Raw genomic sequence first — 22,140 nt, 5'->3', positions numbered from 1 at the left:
TTTTCATCATTCATCACATTTACTGAAATGTTTTAAAAGTATTCAATTGTGCTTATAACTGGTGCTCCTTGCTTAATCATAGGGCTCTATCCAAACCTTCCTGAGTTGATGTAGATGCTGTTGATCTTTTGATTGCTTCTGACCTGTGAATATGTAGCCAGACTCCTATGATCACACTAGGACTTAAGTACAACCATGTGATTCTGATCAAGTTGGAGGCAGAAATGTGACAGGTCCAGCCTGTAAATTTAGGTTAAAATTTAAAGTAAAGAATAAAATAATGCTTAAAAGTTATTTTATAATCATTAATCCTACAAGCTTGCAAAAGACTGATTATGCTTACAGATATGTAGGAAAAACCTACTGGGGAGAGGCATTTGGAGAGTCAGCAGTGGTAGCAAATTGTCATTAAGTGACTCATACTCGCTGATTTCTAGTGATTTATAAACTGTTTATTGCAATGAACAGTATCCAATGTTGCAACTGTTATTTATTTTGTATTTATTCTTTTGAGTTTTTAAAATGCTTTCATCTGTAATAAAACATTTATTATAACATATAGTTTCTTCTGTTTTTTTTTTAATATTTGCATTTAATTTAATTAACTCCTTATACTATCTCCCATGTTTATCATTCCCAGTTTTAAGTAGGAAAATTGCAGCTCAGAAAGCAATGTGAGTCAAACCTCACTTTTGGAAGTAGAAGGAAGGGCTAGAAATAATGTGTTCTTCGGTGCCTGAGATCACTGCTGGTTTCACAGATGTACCTTCACTCAATTTTTAAAAAATTAACCAAGCATTTTACATGGGTGTAAAAAGAAAGAATACAGAAGATGTTGAAAAAAAAGAACAAATGTTCGTCCTGCATATGGCTTTTAAAGAAATTTTCATGACAAAAGAGATGATTTATAAAATAATAATAATAATAATAATAATTAAGTCTAGCTCACTAATTAGATTATGAGAAGTCACTGACTGATAGCAACCTCAGTGTTATACCAACATTAATCAAACATCATGTTTGCCTCTACTTCACAACATGCTCTTTCTAAACCTAGCTGCAATTTCGTTCTTCATGTTGAAATTCTTTATTCTTAAAATGAAAAGCTGTGCCCTCTCTCTGTCTTAGACTATCTGAGACATCCTCCCCTATGGAAAAACATAAAAATTCTTGCTTCATCAAGATGATGCATTAATAATCTTGGCAATGGCTCAGTTTAGTAAAGGTACTTTCCATGCTGCCCCATCAAACGCTTTTATGCATCTAAGTCTTCCAGAGTGACAAGCCTTATGTGATTTTCAAACTGGTTTTCTTGGCTAGAAATGTCTGTTGTATTTATCAGTCTACAATATGACCTAAATGAATCAACTTCAAGTGTGTCTTCCCACTTGAAATTTTATTCAGAATGGCTTTCACCTGCAATGTTATTCAGGAGCTCAAAGCAGGTTCATGTTGGCTGTAGATAGCTGGTCCTCCACAGGTGAAATACCATGTCCCTAAGTGTACAGTGGTCTCCCCTTATCTGCACTTTACCGTTCCATGACTTATTACCCATAGTCGACCATGGCCCAAAAATATGAAATAAAAAATTCCAGAAATAAACAATTCATAAATTTGAAATTGTGTGCCATTCTGTGTAGTGTGGCTATCAGATCAAGTGTTGCGGTATCATAATACTTGCGTTCAAGTAATTGTTATTTCACTTAATAATGGCTCCAAAGCACAAGAGTGGAAATGTTGGCAATTAGGATACATCAAACAAATAACATAAAATGCATGTATGTATAGAAAAAGATAGTATATATAAGGTTCAGTACTGTCTGTGGTTTTAGGCATCTGCTTGGAGTCTTGGATATCTGTGGATAAGGGGGGACTTCTGTACTTATTCTACTGAATTTTTTCTTGACCATAGACAAAGCATGATGAAATTATTATCGTTCACCATGCATGTGTTTCTGCCTCCTCTACTGTCTTTTTGTATCTGAATTGATGCATGGACCAAGCTAGGCATCCTTAATGTATTCATTAGAAATCATGCCATATTCTTCAAATAGCACACACACACGCACCATACAAATATGCACAAATCTTTTAAAGTCAGCAATCATTTATTTGTATAGTACTATATGTGGGGAAAGAATAATACATGGACATTGCCTTCTTATTGGGGTTATGGGAATGGTGGAGAAGGTAACAGAAAGCATTAAATACAGAAGATTAAAATAAGTGAAAAGAGATACTTCCTTATGTCAGGGAATGAAGCAGCTGTTAAGGACCATTAGAGACATATCAATATATGCTTTGCTAGGCTAAGTATTAGATGAAGGAAATTTTCAAATGAAAATAAAAAAAGGAATTGTCTAAGTAAGAGGTTAGGAGGGAGGGAAAATGTCTCAAGTCTAGGTTGATCATCAAGCAACGGTGTGATCGCAATTTCAGGCAAAAATGGGAGCATAAAGATGATCTTTGGAAGCAGCTAGATTGAGAACCTTGAAACAATGTGAGCAAGAATAAGGTCCCAGTTGTTGTGATGAATAATTCTTTTCTTAATTGTCTCTGCCTGCTTGCCCATGTTCTTTTCTTTCCTTCCGGCACTAAGTGAGTGTATAATAGGGACTTGCCTGGCTAGACAACCATTTCAGGGTCAAGTTCATCCTAATGACATTGAAGGACCTTAGTAAGAAGCTTTCTCTTTTGCTTATGCATTTCAGATACCTATGGTACAACCATATTTCAGGAAACTTGATTTGCCCTTGACAAACCTACTTCCTCTTGGTAAGGCAAGGTGTTACAAGGATTGTATAGTTAAAATTTCATGTGTTATCCATAGACAGAAATGTCCATGAGACCAACATTTGCTACTTTTTATTTAAATATGTTGTGACTAAATATAACACAATTGTGATATAGTGACAAGGGTACAGATCTTCCAGCCAAAAGGGTTTGAAGAGTGTTGTAGCATTTGGAGCAATTTATTGAGCATTGCTATAAATACACTATTCGCTAACATGCTGCAGGTTTCCTGTGCACCAGGTACTTGATGTGCATTTTCATTTGTTTCTCACAACCATCCTAGGAGGTGGGTCTCTATATTAGATATATTTTATCTATCCACCATTTTAGACAAGAGGATACTGAGAATCCTAGAGACTTAATAAGTAGCTTAAGAAACAGAACAAGGCGCTGGCCAGTTGGCTCAGCGGTAGAGCATCGGCTTGGCATGTGGATGCCCTGGGTTTGATTTCCGGTCAGTTCACACAGGAGAAGCAACCATCTGCTTCTCCACCCCTTCCCTTCTTTCTCTCTTCCTCTCTCTCTCTCTTACCTTCTCATGGCCATGGCTCAATTGGTTCGAGTCCATAGGCCTGGATGCCGAGGATGGCCCCATGGCCTTACCGCAGGTGCTAAAAGTAGCTCAGTTGCTAGCATGGCCCCAGATGAACAGAGCATTGGGCCCTAACAGGGTTGCTGAGTCGATCCCGGTTGGGGCAATTGGGGGAGTCTGTCTCTCTATCTTCCTTCCTCTCACTTGAAAAAGATGGGGGAAAAAAGCAGCAGAACAAGAATGAAATGGAGCTAGGACTTCAACCTTAGTCAGTCTGATACCCAAACCCATTTTCTCTATCACTATTACTATGTCTCTGCCAAAAAATAAAAATGAAAAAAGTAAAAAATAATCTTTATCTATCTATCTATCTATCTATCTATCTAGGTATAGATAGATAGATAGATAGATAGATAGATAATAGATAGATAGATAGATAATAGATAGATAGATAGATAGATAGATAGATAGATATAATAAAGCTTAGGAGGGAGTAAAAATGTTATTTCCTCCCACATCTTTATACATTTAAAATATTTTTTGCAATTGTGAATTAATTTTTTCTCACTGCATGATTTAAATGTGTATTTTAAAGCATCTGTTACTGAGTGAACTTTTTCTTCATCAGATTCCCAGATATTATGTTTGTACCATCTTGAGCAACTTTTTTGCTTCCTTAAGCACCTCTTCCCTCAGTAACCCGTCTTACAATAACATCAAGTTACTTTTTTTGTTTTCTATAATCAAATGAGCAATTCACATCTGTGGAGCTTTTATCCTGGTATTATGCAAAAATTCATAAGTCAGGGCTTCCAAATGTTTAAAAAATGTTCAGTTGTGCTATAAAGCTATATGCGTCTGGTTTCTCCTTTTTCACATGCTGTTATTAGCAGGAAGTGGGAAAAATATAGGACATGACTTGCAGGTATTTAAAAAATAGCTACAGGAGTAGAGTTCTGTTTGGCTGAAAAATTGGCTGTTCTTGATGAAGTCAGCCGTTCCCAAGGTCAGACGGATTTTCCGCACCAGTCCTCTGCCTTTGGTAAGGTAGGAAGGCACACTTCACCCACCGCCCCCTCAGCGCCACCTGTCACAGCCGCACAGTACTGCACATTGATCGGAAAGGCAGGTGCTGGTGCTGATGGTTCTCTGGAACTCAGGCCAATTACAAAGTGAGGCATTGCTAATTCCTTTCTGAAATCAGGGCCGATGTCCCCTTTCTCTTTCTGCCCCCTCCTCCCACCACCACCAAGGGTCTTCTTTCTCTCTCTATCTCTTCCCACATATTTATGCTTCTAAATCAAGTTAACACTCAAAGTAATCTTGAAACGGACCATATTCCACTTGTTGTTGAAGTGCCCACAAATTCTGCAATTTGTTAGTAAGATGACATTTTTTTCACCCAGTGATTGAGTACCTTGGACACAATGTGAACATAAAATGAGATGTGGTGCTTGTTGACCACTCTCAGCTCTGGCAGTGGAAAATGAATATAGGTGATCCTCTCTGCTCAAAGAATTAACTTCTTGGGGCCACAAGAAGATGGCGAGCTGCCTGGGTTTTCTGGATGAGAACCAGATCCCCTTGGAAACACAAACTTCTCTATAATTTTTTATAAGATCTTTATTCAGTCTGATAGCCTCTCCCACCAGTTCCCTTATGCAGTCTTGAGCTTAGTTTTCCGGACCTCCCTAACACTTCTCCTGCTTTATCATGCAACAATTTCAATCATATTAAAACTGTGTTAGTGTTGTCATTTAATTTTGACTGAATTCAACAATAAATTAACTTGTCCATTATAAGAAGTTATGTTTACTAAAAATCCCTTAATATGGGAATCAAAATATAGAAAAATTTTTATTTTTTCATTCAATTCACACTTATTGAGTATTTACTGTGTAGCTGAGCTGATTGTTGGAGCATAAGCATTGAAAGTTTAACCTACAGGAGGCAACATATCAACCAAGGAGCAGAATAAGGTTTGCTGACAGAGGTACCTAAGGTATGTAAGGATACAGCAGAGTAAAGCTCCCCATAATTAAATCACCGACATTGACCTTTAACAATTCATTTAATTTGCAATGTGACAGCAGTCAAACTGAACAAAGTATGTGCTATCAATTTTAATTGACAATGGTAAAATTCACCAAGACAAAGCCAAGGCTCTCAGCTTGATAGTTTTGTGTTGCCCAGGCAAAAGTGGACACATTTCTCAAACATTGTCTCAAAGCCCTAGGCCTTTTGCTTGGTTCTTGGCATTGTTTTCTCCACTTGACTGAGAGTTCCCCTAAGGTGGCATGTGCTGGCCTCTCCCCATTGCCTGCGCCCCACGCCGTGCCTGGTGCTGGTGGAGCCTTAGAAAATGCGGATCAAATATTAGAAAAAAACATTTCTTTAGCCTAAGCATGGCTAGCACCAGGGAATATGGGAATCCATAAAAGAGGACCTAATTCACCTAAAGTTATTTTCTTTAGTCTAAATCATTCTAGATAATTATGAATTATAGGGTCAGATGATATAACCATCTTAGACATGTATTTTAAGTATATACTGTATATTCCTATTATGAACTTGTCAATGACTCCTCTCTGCATAATGGGAAAATTTTTGCCACTGTGATGGTCTCTGGAGAAAATACGTTGAGTAAAGCAATCCATTATATAAAGTAGATCACCACTGCCTCTTTCTGGGAGGCCTATACAAGTTTTTTTAGCTTTTTTTTTTTTTTTTTGCAACAGAAAGTGATTCTTTGTTCTGTCTGAGAATGCCTGCACTTGAAAGAGGCAATAATGGCTATCAGGAATGTGGCATCAGCACACCAGGTAGACGCGGGTGACGTAACACACACAGACAGCTGTCAAGGTGTGCTAGTGCATGGCTTCTCAGTGTGGGTCTCATATGGAGGTGCTGACTCAAAGGCTCTGGAGGACACTCTCAGGTACCGGCTTTCAGCGGGGAGCCCGCTGCACACACTACATAATGCAGCACTGCAAAACGCCATCAGTAGCATTGTCATTACTTAAGATAAAATATAATGGTAGCCACATGATCCAGGAAGGGACAGAAGACATCTGCTTTGAGAAACTTAAGAAAAGATTTATTATAGATTATATCTAATTAATCAGTGTTTTTTGTTTTCCACTATAAAGATAAGCAGCATCATAGTACAAAACTTGGAAAAGGAAGAGTAATAGAAAGAAAAACCTATTCCTCAGAAGTAATTACTATTAAAACATTAATAGTAAACATTCTTTAGCATTATCTCTAGTCACAGATGTTTTATTTTTCAGGTTGATTTTTTTTATTGTGACAGAGACAGAGAGAATCAGAGAGAGGGACTGATAAGGACAAACAGACAGACAGGTGTTTTTCTTTTTAATTTTTATTTATTATTTTTAGAGACCAAGGAGAGGAGGGAGAAAGAAAGAGACAGAGATATCAATTCTGTTGTTCCACTTATTCATGACATCATTGGCTGCTTCTTGTATATTCTCTGATCGGTGATCAAATTTGCAACCTTGGCATGTTGGAACGATGCTCTAACCAACTGAGCTATCTGTCTAAGGCCTGTCACAGGCTTTTTAAAGAATACGTTTTAGTGATTTTAGATGTGTGTGTGTGTGTGTGTGTGTGTGTGTATTCACTTACAAACATACTTACATAGCTGTATCCAGTTTTTTTCTTTTAGTAAAATGCAGTTTCCATACTAGTACATTGACTCACTATGTCTTATATATTCAGTATAACCTTTTAACAAATATTGTTTCCCTGTGTTAGGTCAAGCCTTTGGTCTTATATACCATACTTAAATTTACATTTTAGAGTATATTTCTTCTCTCTTTTTTATTTTTTAAAATTAAAGAATCAGAAATAAAGTTACTCAATGTAAAGAATTAGATGGGACAGTAAACACCTGTGAATTACTAAATAAAATAATAACCTGATTACAAAATAATATTCAATGTAGAAAATTTGGCCTGACCAGGTGGTGGCACAGTGGATAGAGCAATGAACTGGGACACGGAGGACCCAGGTTCAAGACCCCGAGTCGCCAGCTTGAGCGTGGGCTCATCTGGTTTGAGCAAGGCTCACCAACTTGAGCCCAAGGTCGCTGGCTTGAGCAAGGGTCACTCGCTCTGCTCTATCCCCCTGGTTAAGGCACATATGAGAAATCAATCAATGAACAACTAAGAAACCGCAATGAAGAATTGATGTTTCTCATCTCTCTCCCTTCCTGTCTGTCTATCCTTATCTGTCCCTCTCTCTGACTCTCTCTGTCTTCTGCCACACACACACACACAGAAAAAAACAAATTGAAAAATACAGAAAGTGTAAGTAAGAAGATAATATTTTGGTGTATATTGAATGTACATGTATGTTTTGTTTAATGAGAATTAAAGTGTATGTACATTTGTATAATTTATGTTTCATAAATATTGTTAAGTATTCCTATTTCATGAATTATTTGAGATCACAGAAGTTAATTGCTACTTTAACATCCTATTGATGTGCCATATATGCCGATATATGTCTCTATTTGAAAGAATTTTGGGTTTTTGTCAGATTTTTAATATATTAAATAAGGTTCCATGAACCTTCTTACATATGTATCTTTGTTCACAGTTTTGTGAATAACTACTTAGAATAAGTTTATAAAAATAAATTTATTTTAAAAACTTAAGAAAACATTCTTTAAAATAAAACATAGCAACAAGAATATTAATATTTTTTTTTAATTGAGAAGAGGGGAGATAGTGAGATCTTGCATGTGCCCCAACTGGGATCCACCCAGCAACTCCCATCTAGGACCAATGCTCAAATCAACTGAGCTATTTTTAGTGCTTGAGGGAGGCTGATGTCCTGGGACCAACCAAGCTATCCTCAGCACCTGGGACCAAAACTCAAACCAAATGAGCCACTGGCTGCAGGAGGGGAAAAGGGAGAAAAGGAGGAGGGGAAAGAAGGAGAGAAGCAGATAGTAGTTTCTACTGTGTGCCCTGGCCAGGAATCAAACCTGAGACATTCATATACCAGGCCAACACTTTATCCACTGAGCCACCAGGCAGGGCAAGAAAAATTAACTTTTAGTGAGCAGCCACTATCTGTCTGAATTTTGAAGAATTTTTATTTATATTACTTTATTTGCACCTAACCATAACCATCGGGATGATCATCATTTTATAGTAGGAAAACAGAAGCATAATGTGATTCAGTCACTTAGCCAAGATCACATAATTGGTAAAAGTAAAGCCTGGTTGTGAACCAGGGCTCCCACGCCAGCCCTGTACATGTAGAAACACTTAAGATATATTTAAAATAAGAATATTCCTATTTTGTATTGTGAAAAATTGGTAATGCAAAATTATTTCCTTGCTCAGTTTTCTAAAGAAATGAAATTATCATCATCAACTATTCATTAAAAAAGGCTTTTTTATTTCTTGAATCTGATAATTTCATTAAAAAATAGAATTTCTAATTTTAAAATTCTTCATGCTAAACTAATGATGTTGGCTTCACAACATGAAGCACATTGCTATTGTTAGAGAAAGTTAAATAATGCCACTTTTTCAGGATTTCATACTATGGAGTAGTAAGGAGGGAAAAATGTATGACAAAGTAGAATATGACTTATTGAAAATTAGTAGGGAGGATCAACTACGTCAATAATTAATTATAAAACACCAGGACTGACAGGATTTGGCAGAGACAACTTATGGGACTAAAGCGACATTTTCTTAGGGATGCCGGGTATAGCAACAAACAGGAGTTCTCTGTGGGTGTGGCAACTCTCAATAGGCACTCCTTGGTGTCAAACATCCTCTCCACACGGTAACCTATGATTGTTTCTAGTTCTAAGAAAGTACAGCTAAGTTGTGAGCTAAATGTCATTAATGCAAGTTCAACAGTTTTGATTCTTGTAATTTATTTTTTTTAAAGGTTTGGTTTATTTTTAATAAACACTGGTTTTCAATCATAGAGAGAGATAGGAGACTCCCAGAAAGCAAGAACGGATGGGTGGGGGCTAACAGGAAGCCACTGGCACCGACACTGCTGTTGAGACGGAAGAGATGAGCTCTGTTCAACTCCATGAGAAGAGATTCAGTGATGAAAAAAGAAAAAGGAAGAAATCGGTCTATCAGGGAAGGAAAGCCTGAGAAAGAAATTGAAGAGGAACATTTTCATATTTTTTTACTTTCGTATGAAAGGTATTGCATGTAAAGATATTGGTCACAAAAAGTGAAAAGCTAGAAATTGACTCTGAAAAAAACAAGACAAAAACTCTCAACCACTGCCCATAAGCTCAAATGAAAATGGTGATAAAGATATAAAGGAAAGATTTTTAAAAAATATATTGAGACATCTGCCACAGACCCCCTAGAGCACAAATACTGCACAAATTAAAAGAGTTTGGATATCTATGAAAACATGAAACCTGATCAAAACAAACTGCTCCAAGATGACTCAGGTCATCAAGTACATAAAATCTCCTTAAAAGCAGCTCCAAACTACAAAAGAAACCCTGTTCAAAGACAAAATCAAAATTTAGGCACTTATGCAGAGCAACAAAAGGACATGGCAGAGAAAATGACTTCATCTTCTTCCATGGTGCAGGGACACAGCTGAAGGGGCCCTCTGAAGCCCTCCTCCCTCAGACGGCCAAGGAAGGCATCCATCTTTGTCAGGAAGAGGACCCAGGTTAGTCTTTGGTACGGCGGTCCACACAGGAGCTCTAGTTTTCCATCAAAGTGCTACTTTGTATGCTATAATTACTCATTCTTCGCATAACGAGACAAAGTTCAATTCAGTTACTGCAATGTTTTTAAAATTGCAAGCAGAGAGGTGAGATATTTTTCCTACTGTTATAAAGCCAAATAAAAATATTTAGATGCATACAGTTGACTGATAATATACCTCCCTAATCCCTGTATGTTTTTTCTCTAAGTCTTGCCAACATGACTGGGAGTGGAGTTCCAGAAGCTTTCATGTGAATGGACATAATGGAGTCATCAAGTTTCTCCACTCTTTCAGACAGGCTGTTGTCCAGCTATGAAGACACAAAAATGGCCTGCTCTGCCCGTTTACAAGTGAAATATGGTAGGTATATCAAAGAGTACTGGAACTCAGCGAGGCAAACACAGGACTTCATCTGAGACTTGAGCCTTTCCCTCAAGCACGAAATTGGCACCTGGCTTGAATGCATTTCCCTCAGAACTGATGCCCTGGGTGCTGGCAGACGTGGAGAGACTGCTGGATAAGCCAGCCTTGTAATAAGTTCCAATGAGGTGTAGACAGTAATAATCGTTCACTGAGAAGGCCATGAAGAGGACTGCATTCAATCACTTATTAAAAGCTTACAAAGGTGGTGGTTAAGGCAATATTTAGTCATCATTGAAATGATACATATGAATAAGAACTGACAAGGAAAAGATAGACTAAAAAGACAGGCCATGTGGACCAGGAAGTGTTGTGAGTTCCAAGCTAAAAAGTCTGAACTTTATCATAGAGAATTGAGAAACTGTGAAATTTTCTGAGGAGAGTGGCAAGAAAAAAAGAAGAAAGAGGAGGAAGAGGAGGAGGAGGAGGAAGGAGAAGGAGGAGAAAAAGAAGGAGGTGAAGAAGAAGAAGAAGAAGAAGAAGAAGAAGAAGAAGAAGAAGAAGAAGAAGAAGAAGAAGAAGAAGAAGAAGAAGAAGGAGGAGGAGGAGGAGGAGGAGGAGGAGGAGGAGGAGGAGGAGGAGGAGGAGGGGGAGGAGGAGGGGGAGGAGGAGGAGGAGGAGGAGGAGAAGAAGGAGGAGAAGAAGGAGGAGAAGGAGGAGGAGAAGGAGGAGGAGGAGAAGAAGAAGAAGTAGAAGAAGAAAGAAGAAGAAGGAGAAGAGGAAGAAGATGTAGTATGGAAAGTTTATGTATTAGCAGGTAAGAAGTGGCTGATAGTCAAGAATGTCAATTACATGGCTTTTCATGATTGACTAATTCAATACCCTAATTTAATTCCTAATTTCCGTTTTCCTGGTATTCATATCTGTCACAATTTTAATCTGAATAAATCCAACTACCTGATTTTTGTAGTAGAGAGTCCTAATATATATGTTGCCTTGGCAGTCTATTTGGTTATCAACCTTTCATTCTTAAATATTTCAAAGTTAAGACAATAAATTGTATGACCACCCTACTGATAACCAGCCACTACTGAACAATCTTCTATGTTCCACTGATCAATTCAATCTCTTAAACTCTCTTTTTGTTGTTAAAGTGTCAAAGCTCAGTCTTTAGTCCTAGGCTTTTACTCTTTGACTCTATATTCTTTCTCTCTTAGTATTTGCATTTTTACCAGTGGCTTAAATTGTCACCAAGTTTAAAAGGACTTATAGCATGTTTACATGTTGAGGAGGGATCTCTCCATTGAGCACCACACCCAACTTTCAAGTTTGCATCTTCACATAGACACTACAAAGTCATCTCAAACTGAACCTGCTTGAAAGTCAAATAAGAATTCAGAGCCGCACAAGGATGTGGAGAAAAGGGAACCCTCCTGCACTGCTGGTGGGAATGCAGACTGGTGCAGCCTCTGTGGAAAACAGTATGGAGATTCCTCCAAAAATTAAAAATCGAACTGTCTTTTGACCCAGCTATCCCACTTTTAGGAATATACCCTAAAAACACCATAGCACTATTCCAAAAGGAGAAATGCACCCCATGTTTATGGCAGCATTGTTCACAATAGCAAATATCTGGAAACAGCCCAAGTGTCCGTCAGTGGACGAGTGGATTAAAAATCTTTGGTACATATATACTATGGAATACTACTCAGCCATAAGAAATGATGACATCGGATCATTTACAACAACATGGATGGACCTTGATAATATTATACTGAGTGAAATAAGTAAATCAGAGAAAACCAGGAACTATATGATTCCATATATAGATGGGACATAAAAATGAGACTCAGAGACATGGACAAGAGTGTGGTGGTTACAGGGGGTGAGGGGAGGGGAGGGGCATAAAGAAAACCAGATAGAAGGTGATGAAAGACAATTTGACTGTGGGTGATGGGTATGCAACATAATCAAATGTCAAAATAACCTGGAGATGTTTTCTCTGAACATATGTGCCCTGATTTATCAATGTCACCCCATTAAGAAAAAAAAAAAAAGAATTCAGAGCCCCATCCCACCTCTGCCTGGAAAACCCTGGCTCGTCTCCAGCGTGCTCTATCTCAGCAGGTCTCACTAGACCCTCCGGTTCCCAAGCAGAAACCCAGCAGTCACCCTTCGCCCTTCATTTTCCTTCACTCGCACTGGTCCTTCCGCCGCCCCTGCCACTTCCAATTCCAAACACCTCCCTGAACTTCCTTGCCAGGCCAATGACTGCGACTTTGTACTTCAGCTCAGTTTCTGCTGCTGCAAAAACAAAAAAAGAGTCTTAACTTTCCTAACTTCGTAATATTCTATAATTTACAAATCCATAGAATCAGTTTGATTGGCAATATACAAACTATATAGAATGAGGGTAATAGTGGAAAGGAAGTCACTATCTGGAGATGTAGACCTTACCTGATAATGCAAATATACAAGTATCATCAACATTAGAGATATGTAAGGACCAAATATATGAAAACAGAACACAAAAGTTCAGGTATGGAATCTGGGGAACATACCACTTAGGTATGGGAAAGACAGAAAGAAATAATGAAGAACAGATTAGGGGTTAGCAAAAAGGAAACTGTCCACGCTCATTTAATTAGCTTAATCAAAACTTCACCACCATTTAATGGTTGAAAGTACATCTTTAAGTTACTTTTAACTTCTGTTTAATTATTATTTCCCACTTGATCTTGTGGAGTGATCACACATGTGACACCAGTGTGTCCCTAATGCCAGTTTCACCTTTCCATAGGCACGCTACTTCAGTTGAACTGGTTCATCAGTCTGCAATCAGTTCCTCCACTAACTGTAAAGTGTCATTTACCCCAATTTTACAAAGGACAAAATAAGGGCAAGAGAAGTTCAGCTCTGTGCCCTGGTCACATGGCCAGTGAGTGGCAGGGTCAGAATTAGAACTTGGAATTCAGATCTGCACAACCCCAAGTGCAAGTCCAGGACCGTATACAATGGAGCCCTTGCAGAATGAGGCTCACCAGGCCACGTTGCTTGTGCCCTCAGTGGTCCACCACATGCTACAAATGACAAATTCAGGCCACATCAAATATTCTCAAGGCAACTTGCTGCTGAACTAGAGGTCCAGAATGCTTGCTAGAGACAGGTCCTGAAAACACCTCATCTCTATTTTGACTAAAAAAAAAAAAGAACTGACCAGAATGCTTAGGCTTTTCAGGCCACATTGAAGGACTACAACCAATGTGACTGACACTACCCAGAGTAGGGACCCAGACATAGGTCTGTTTTCCTATAACCAGCTTATTGAAAGTGAGGCAACAGGAGGAAGATGCGGTAGCCCCAGGTGCTGAGGATGTTGTAAATTTTCAGTGCACTGAAGGATGAACAGGTTTGCGAGGTGCTGATGAGGATATCAGGGTGTGTGGTCAATGGGCTGGCAAGAGGCTGGCCTGACACACTGACTGATAGGCATGGTGGTGGCCCAGACCCATGGTCACAGTCCCTCTCCACCTAAGAAGAAGACCCGGAACCTGGACCTACTCCCTACCAGAGATGGATTTTACTGTACAGCTACAGGGCCCATCTCTTCCATGGTCTCCTGAGGAGGCTGGTAGTTCATGGGAAATTTGGAGTGCTCTTGATGGAGAGAAGCCAGGTTACAATCAGAAGACTTTCTATGTAAGTTTTTAAAAATATATTACTGAAAAAGTGACAAAGGAAGACCTGGATCTCCAAGTCTCCAGTAACATGTATTACTTTATGTTTGTGAATTTGTATTTTTTTAAAGAGGGTCACACGATTCTATAAGTGTTAGGATCCAAGGGGAAAAGCCCTGTTTGAAGGGTCTTACAGCTTATGCCCTTAAGCCTGTCCTCAGTTTTCCCTTAAATCTCTTAGAATCTATTGCTAGACAGTTAAACTGAGAGAACAAGGTACTGACTGAAGCCACATGGTGAGAGTGAGTATTTCTACGGGTTTTAGGAAAAGGAGGTATTCTGTCCCAAAGTATTTACAATCATGCTTGGTAATTTGGGTGCAGAGAAATGATATAAGTCCGAATATCAAGCACTGCTGAGCTAACTAATAATTACAAGTATTACTAGATCTCTAGTAATTTGCTGTGACTTGCTATGTAGTCTGGGGGAAAAGTAGTGTGTGCGTGTTTTCACTCTGTGTGTGTTGAGGTTGTATGTGCATGTGTGTGGTTGCGCTCTGTGTACTGGAGTAGAGACTAAGAAACATATCTATTGATTTGTGAAGGAAACATAGTCAGAGACAAAGAGAGAGAAAACAGAGATGTGAAAAACCAAAGCAAACAGACAGAGAGAGGAGAAATAATGAGTAATGAGAAGTGAGGGAGGGAAAAATGACAGGTAGATAGATTGGAGGAGGGAAGAAGGAAAGAAGACAAAATGTCAAGTGACACAGATTTTTCTTTGTTTTTTTTTTTCTTTTCTTTTATTTAGAGGCGAGGAGGCAGAAGGGCAGACTCCTGCATGCACCCCAACTGGGATCCACCCAGCAAGCTCCCTAAGGGTGATGCTTTGCCCATCTGGGGCCGCTGCTCTGTTGCTCAGCAACTGAGCCATTTCAGTGCCTAAGGTGAGGCCCTGGAGCCATCTTCAGCGCCAGGGCCAACTTGTTCATATCAAGCCATGGCTGCAGGAGAGGAAGAAAGAGATAGAGAGAGAGAGAAAGAAGGGGGAGGGGTGGAGAAACAGATGGGTACTTCTCCTGTGTGCCCTGACCAGAAATTGAACCCGGGACATCCACACACTGGGCTGACACTCTACCACTGAGCCAACCAAACAGGGCCAGATTATATTAATCATCAGAAACAAGGTCATCTTGACCCCTTAAGGAAATAAATAGATTAATTTTAAAAATTCTGTGGCCATCCTCATAAAGTGATTCTCATGAAGTAATCACTTCCCCCCCTTTTTATTGAATTTAATAAAGTGACACTGGTTAACAGAATTATACAGGTTTCAGGTGTACGATTCCACAACACATCATCTGTCACTGTATTGTATGTCCATTCCTCCCAAAAGTCAAGTCCTGTCCATCAAAATTTATCTCTGTCAGTAAAGTCATCTTTGATTGGAAAAGTTACCTTGGCTCCAAAAGGGGGTGGAGAGTGGGGAAGAAGCCATATGTTTCAAACCTTTGATTCTCATTTCACGTTTTGATAAATGTATCTCACTGGGGACATTTCTGTTAGTGGTAAACTTTCTTTATGTTTTGGGTTTTCCTTCCAGCAGTCACATAAAACCACTGCAAACAGCCAGGGAGCTTTGAGGTTCTGAAGTGAATAAACCATAATGGGTAGGGAGTTTCGGTGACAGAATAAAACTGAAGAAAAAGGAAAGTAAAGTACCAAAAGTTCATTCTTCATTCAATTCAAGAAAATCATTATCATTTAGAAAATTGTACATTGCCATAAAACATACAGTATAATAGTACTTGGGCTAGTCTCCAAATATTTTAATTTCATAACTTTAAGTTATTATTCCTGATTATTATCACTATTATCACTACTATCATAAATGGCTGACTAAACCAAATTAGTTACCTTCATTTTTTTTGTTCATATCATACTGACTCTCCATAATTGCTTATAATTGATAATTATAAGATATAGGACTTTGAATTTGCAAGCTGGCATATTTGGATCAATATGAGGTATTGTCATGGCAATTATAGTTGATGATGGAGGTGGTGGTAATGGGAGATGAAGAAGGAAAGAGGGAGACATGGCTGCCATTCTTGAGCACTTGGCTTATTTGAACATCAGGTCCCAGATGGGAAATAGCACTGCTCAGCCTTCCACCCATGTCCTTCTGTCTCGGTGTCCCTCACCAAGAGCATGACGCTAAATGGCCACCAGATGACAGAGTCTATCTACGACATAAGGCAGACACAGTTCCCAAATTCACACTCCTTACACTGTACTTAGAAGAGCATAATTTTGCTTTTTGTTTCACTCACCCTTAGGTCAGAGCCTTTGAGCTTACCTAGTACATAAAAGATATTCAGTATTTGTTTCCTGAATGAATTATTCAGTGGAGGGAAAGACTGCTGATGGAGGCTCGGCTATCTTATCAGTGCTCACACAGAACATGAAAACTTGGTCTTAAATATCAACTTACAGATCTTTCCTGCTTGTTCTAGCCACTCCTAACAGAAGACACACCAAGATATTAAGATAATGGTGTTTGAAATTTTAAAATTGGGGCATATTGGGCCGTGTCCTTATCAAGAAAATATCCTATCTAGTAATATGCAGTTTCATGATTCCTAGGTAAAAATACAGATTTGACTTTTATTTAGGCCACATTCTTATTTCTCTTGATAAGCTCACTGATTACAAAATATCTGAACATACCAAAAAGCTAGGATTCAGAGAGTGTAATAGAGTTAGAACAATGAAACTAAATAAACATTAGGCAAATCCAGGATCATTTAAGAGGAGTTATTCTTGTCTCCTTACAGTATTGATGACGCCAACTGTAATATAAGTAATTCTGGGTTTCCAGAGAACCTGGGGAGTTCCTACTCATTGGGCAAGTTAGTCTCTTCCTCAAAGTGGTTTGCATATGGAAGTAAAAGGCAAACAGGCCAATAAATCTGAAATAAAAGAAGAATAAGAAAGAAGAAAGGGTGGGAGGGAGGAAGGAAAGGAAGGAAGGAAGGAAGGAAGGAAGGAAGGAAGGAAGGAAGGAAGGAAGGAAGGAAGGAAGGAAAGGGAAGGGAAGGGAAGGGAAGGGAAGGGAAGGGAAGGGAAGGGAAGGGAAGGGAAGGGAAGGGAAGGGAAGGGAAGGGAAGGGAAGGGAAGGGAAGGGAAGGGAAGGGAAGGGAAGGGAAGGGAAGGGAAGGGAAGGAAGGAAAGAAAGGGTACAATTTATCACTCCCTTGAATTCTAGTGAGGAACTATAGTAAGCCAAAACCTGAAGTATAAATTTTGGTCTCATTCTAATTTTATTGACATACAATATTTCCATTGCTTAGCAAGTTTTTAGAAGTACTAGGTGCTCAGACAAAAATTTTAAAATATTGTGAGTTCTGTCCCTAAAATTTCCCAACTGTTAAATTATCTGGGATGTCACAACCATAATGCCTGATGGGATGAAGGAGGTATTCTTGGGGTGCAAGGGTCAGTCTAGGGAGAGCAGAACCACCAAGCATGCCTGAGTTTCACCTTTCTGAGCTCAAACAGTGATGAAAGCATCAGACATCAGTATTGTGATGCCCTTCGTGAGAAGTGAGACTTGATGGTGCATGACAGGTGTCATGGTCCTTTAATGACATCCTTTCTCCTACTCTCTCATGTCTCCTTTTTAAAATAAAACGTATTTCCCTCTCCTTTTGAGATTCTCTCAGGCCTGTGAGCTAGACAGAAACAAGCCTTGCCTCCCAGCCAGGGGCGCTCAGTGTTTAAGCATTCTGAGCCTTGTGTTAGAGAGTGTGTCAGAGTGCCTGGACACCTGGGCTGAGTCCTCCACTGTTGAGAAATCCAAGTCACAGCTGGAAAGCAACTTTAGCTTCAGATCATTGGCCCTGCTGCTTGTGGTGGGGATATTCTTCTTCCTGTCTGCCATGGACCTGAGGCAGTCAAGGGTCACTTCTAGGCAGTGTTTATACTCAGAACTATGATACTGCCCCCGGGCTGGTGCATAGTCTGTAGAAAGACTAAAATCTCTGTGTGCCACAAAGAGAAGGGCTGACTCTGAGAATCACCTCACAAGTCTGCCAGCTTCCTGTGGGCCTCAGGCTCCACTTTGACCACTCCTGAGTTCACAGGCCTGTACTTCCTCAGTTTCCTGTCAGTGCTCAGAGGAGGTAAGGACACGGGAGAGATACAGGGCTCTTTGCTGTGGGCTCGGTGACAAGCACAGAATTCCACTCTTCTCAAACCCAAAGGTCTTGAAACTCCCAGCAATGGAGATGATGTCTTTTTAGAACTGCTGTTGTATAAATGTTCTTACATGATTTACAAGAGCCTCACTAAACTCTGCATTTATTATGTACCATTTTTTGTTAAGCCATTTCACAAGTATTTATTAGCATATTCTTTTTTAAAAGATTTTTATTTATTTATTTTAGAGAAGAGAGAGAGAGAAAGAGAAGGATGGATGAGCAGGAAGCATCAACTCCCATATGTGTCGTGACCAGGTAAGCCCAGGGTTTCGAACTGGTGACCTCAGCATTCTAGGTGGATGCTTTATCTATTGCACCACCCAGGTCAGCATATTCAACTAAAAGAAAGAATGAATGAATGCATGGCTGGAGTGCTGAGAACAGGTTGTGGCTTAATCTGCCTCCAGCAAAGCAAGCGGAGTGGCAGGAAACCATGGATGGGTTTGAATGGGGAAGGGGGAGACTGAAGGGTGAGGACCTGGGGTACCCATCAGATTTGCAGTTTGAAAATAACACCAGGTACAGTGGAGGTGCGATTAAAGGGATTGGACATATAGCAATATCAGATTGGACATTCTTCAGCATTAGCCCACCAAATTATAAATGGTAACTTTGGTTAATATGGTGGAAACAAAATGAAAGTAAACAGATCAACTGAGAGAGAGAAATTCAAATTTTAAAAGTGGCAACTGAGGAAAAGAGGGTGTCAGTAAAGAGCTTAGACCTTTAGCCCATGGAGTGTGGCAGAGTGAGGATGCTACCTTGTGAAGTGAGCGCTGGAAGGTGACTCGCTCACATGGGATAATTGGGACTTCAGGGCCCGCAAGTTGACCTTGATGCATCACTGAGACCTTCACAGGAAGGAGTGCATTCAGGAGAGTGTGAACTCTAGATAAAGATTTGAAATTCTTGTGCACAGACATTAAAAGAATGTCATCAAGGCAGAGAGTATAAAGGGATAGGAAGAAAGGAAAGAGTAAGTGGAGGAATCTACTATTCATTGGCTGGGAAGAGTCTGTGGAGTGGCCAGAGTAGGCAGAGAGCTAGCAGAGTGTGACACCATGGTGCCCAGGGGAGAAGAGAGGCACCACAGAGTGGGAGGATGCAACAGGAAAAATATTTTTGAGATCTCAAGTGAGATAAGGACTCCAAAAAGCTCTCCATACTCTGCGATGTGGAGCTGCACTCACATTATTGCATGGCTGGGACAAGGACTCAGCAGTATAAGAAAATACATAAAAATATTAGGACTGCTGACTTGGTATAGAAAAGGAAAGATCAAGGAAGTCTAGATGTTTATGAGGTTAGTAAAAGATCGGAATCACAGAGGGCAGAACAACTGGGTTAGTATCGAGGTGGTGAGGAGTTCCAGGGTGTGACTCTGGAAGTGGCGAGATAGGATGGGGAAAAGAAAAGGATTATTGGATATGTGGTGCAGAAGTGGAGTAATGCCCATATTTTAATAAAAGATGAGATGTGAAAAAGTCTGTAAATGACAATAATCAGGATAGGATTGACTGTAGTATATTGCATCTCAAAGAATAATGTTTTTTCAAGAACTAAGGAGTAATACTATCAGAAGGGCAGCGTGTAACCAGTTGGATTCCAAATCTATTTCCAGACCCTGAGATGCATGTGGAACAATATAGAACTGTCCTTTCCTGCGAAGGAGTGTCAAGAGTGGACAGTCAGATACTAGGAAGTGGGGTATGGAGTGAACACTCAGACACATGGCTGAGAAAGGGACTCAAAGGCTATCGTTAAGCTGGAGGTACAATTCCAGATGATACAGTGGAAGCCCTTGTGAGAAAGGGAAGAAGTAACGGTCAGGGCGAGCAGCTAGAAGGTATAACCACAAGCTGCAGAAGACTAATGAGAAGGATGTAATGGGGACACCTGAGCATTCCATGATGTGAATTGAAAAAAGAGTTAGTCGTGGTATCTCAGGTGTCACTTCAACTCAGGCTTTGGCTTCCTTGCCAATAGTTTCTGAACTTTAAAATGAGTGCTCACTCCTCCACTATGATGTAAAAGCAGTGTGTGTTGTGGGGCCTGGGATGATGGGACTCCTGAGACTACTGCTTATGCATGTCCATCATGTAGACATGTATTACACAACTAAGAACATATGAAACAATTGTATCAAATTTTATGGGTTCTTGGGCCCCCTGAAGACCATCCACCCATAAACCCCAAATTAATTACCACGGTCCACCTTATTAGGACTAAACCTCATATTGTGGCTAATATGCTCACATTAAATAACCTGTGCCCAGTGGGGGTGAGAAACATTCCCAGCAATAATTAATCTGGATGAAACCCATCATCCTTTCTATTAACTAAGAAATATCCTTTCCCTAACAACAACAACAAAAAAAAAACACAACAAAAAACTTCATTAGCAAATTGTTACTAATCTATCACTGATAAAAAAATAAATAAAAATAAGAAAGAAGCAAGCTTGGTTGGGAGTGTGTGTCTCAAATACTTTATTTTCCAGGTTACCAGATTTCTTGGCAGATGTTTTTTAAAACTACTAGTTCTAAAGAGGACTAATGGGTTGGCTGAAAATGCATGAAGGAGAAGAAGAAGTGCAGAGTGGGGACAGCACAGTGTCATTAGAGCAGGTGCTAGTTAAAAGATTGCACACACCAATACAATTGCTGTAGTATCTTGATATACACTATGGCCATTAAAATTCATTTAAGAGTATGGTGTTAAGGGTGTAGACTAAAAGAAGATTTAAGCACATGCATAGATCAGCCCATGAGCCCAGGCTTTCCCAGAGCATCAGTGCACAGCATCCCAAGTGGCGGGCCTGCTGTGGGTCAGCATGAGGCTGACTGGCCCATTGAACTGAGCTTCCAATGAAGCCTTACATTCAACTCAAGCACGTCAGTAAGCTTATGTTTTAAAATTTTTTTTACAAAATGATTCTTCATTTTTTATTTCTCCTCTTGGCCCCAGAAATGCCTTCTACCATTGATTTTTTTTCCAAACTATAGGTAGACTTTAAGTATTGAGCTTCTATAAACATTCCCGCTTTCAGTGGCCAAGTTGGAGCATACAGTAGAGTAATTACAACCGTAAGCATCTTCTGACAGAGCCCACATTTCTTATGTTCATGGTGACAGTGGTAATGCCATCCCCCTCGGCAAGAACACATCTCCCTATGAGCTGCATATCCTCGACAAGTTGCTGACTTGAAGGTCTCACTGAGCTCAAAGCAAACTGGGTTTTCAAAATGTTGATAGATACCACTTCCCGTTCCATGCTGGTTGAGGCCAAATAGCTTCACACTCCTCGATCTCCCTTCATTGTCTGCCAGCTCCCTTACTGGCATGAGGCTCAGATGTGTGCTCATGGGACTGTTTTGAGGAATAGAAACCCAGACAGATTATAGTTCTCCGTTCCCATCCCCTTCCCACTCAGCTCTTCTCAGGTGCACATTCTTTGAACACACTGGCTTTTTGGTTCTTCTTCTATCAAAATTTTAACTCCAGTTGACTTATACAGAGATGGGCAAAGGTAGGTTTACTGTTGTGAGCATGTGAAACAGCATCTATTCTTATATTAATGGCAATCTCAGTGACAGAAAGGCTCAAACACCCCTCAGTACCTGCTGAGACTCAGCTCTGACATCGGTGGACCATGTACTAACTGCGGTTCCCCAGGCACCCAGGCCCCCTTCACTGGCGGGGTGATGAGGTTGACTTGGTTCATTTATCTCCTTGAAACTCAAAGATTTATTAGGATAAGTATTCCTGTTTGGTCAGAGACTA

The 22,140-nt window shown here is 39.7% G+C and overlaps 1 protein-coding gene across 4 annotated transcripts in view; it reads right to left on the bottom strand.

Moving 5' to 3' along the window:
• Positions 1-22,140, bottom strand: part of NRG3 (neuregulin 3) — a 1,209,406-nt gene that overhangs the window by 323,895 nt on the left and 863,371 nt on the right. The gene's annotated exons all lie outside the window — the stretch shown is intronic.

Source organism: Saccopteryx leptura, chromosome 9 (assembly GCF_036850995.1).
Source record: "Saccopteryx leptura isolate mSacLep1 chromosome 9, mSacLep1_pri_phased_curated, whole genome shotgun sequence".
Classification (NCBI taxonomy): domain Eukaryota; kingdom Metazoa; phylum Chordata; class Mammalia; order Chiroptera; family Emballonuridae; genus Saccopteryx; species Saccopteryx leptura.
The sequence above is the reverse complement of the archived record's forward strand: the minus strand, read 5'-3'. Positions and strand labels throughout refer to the sequence as shown.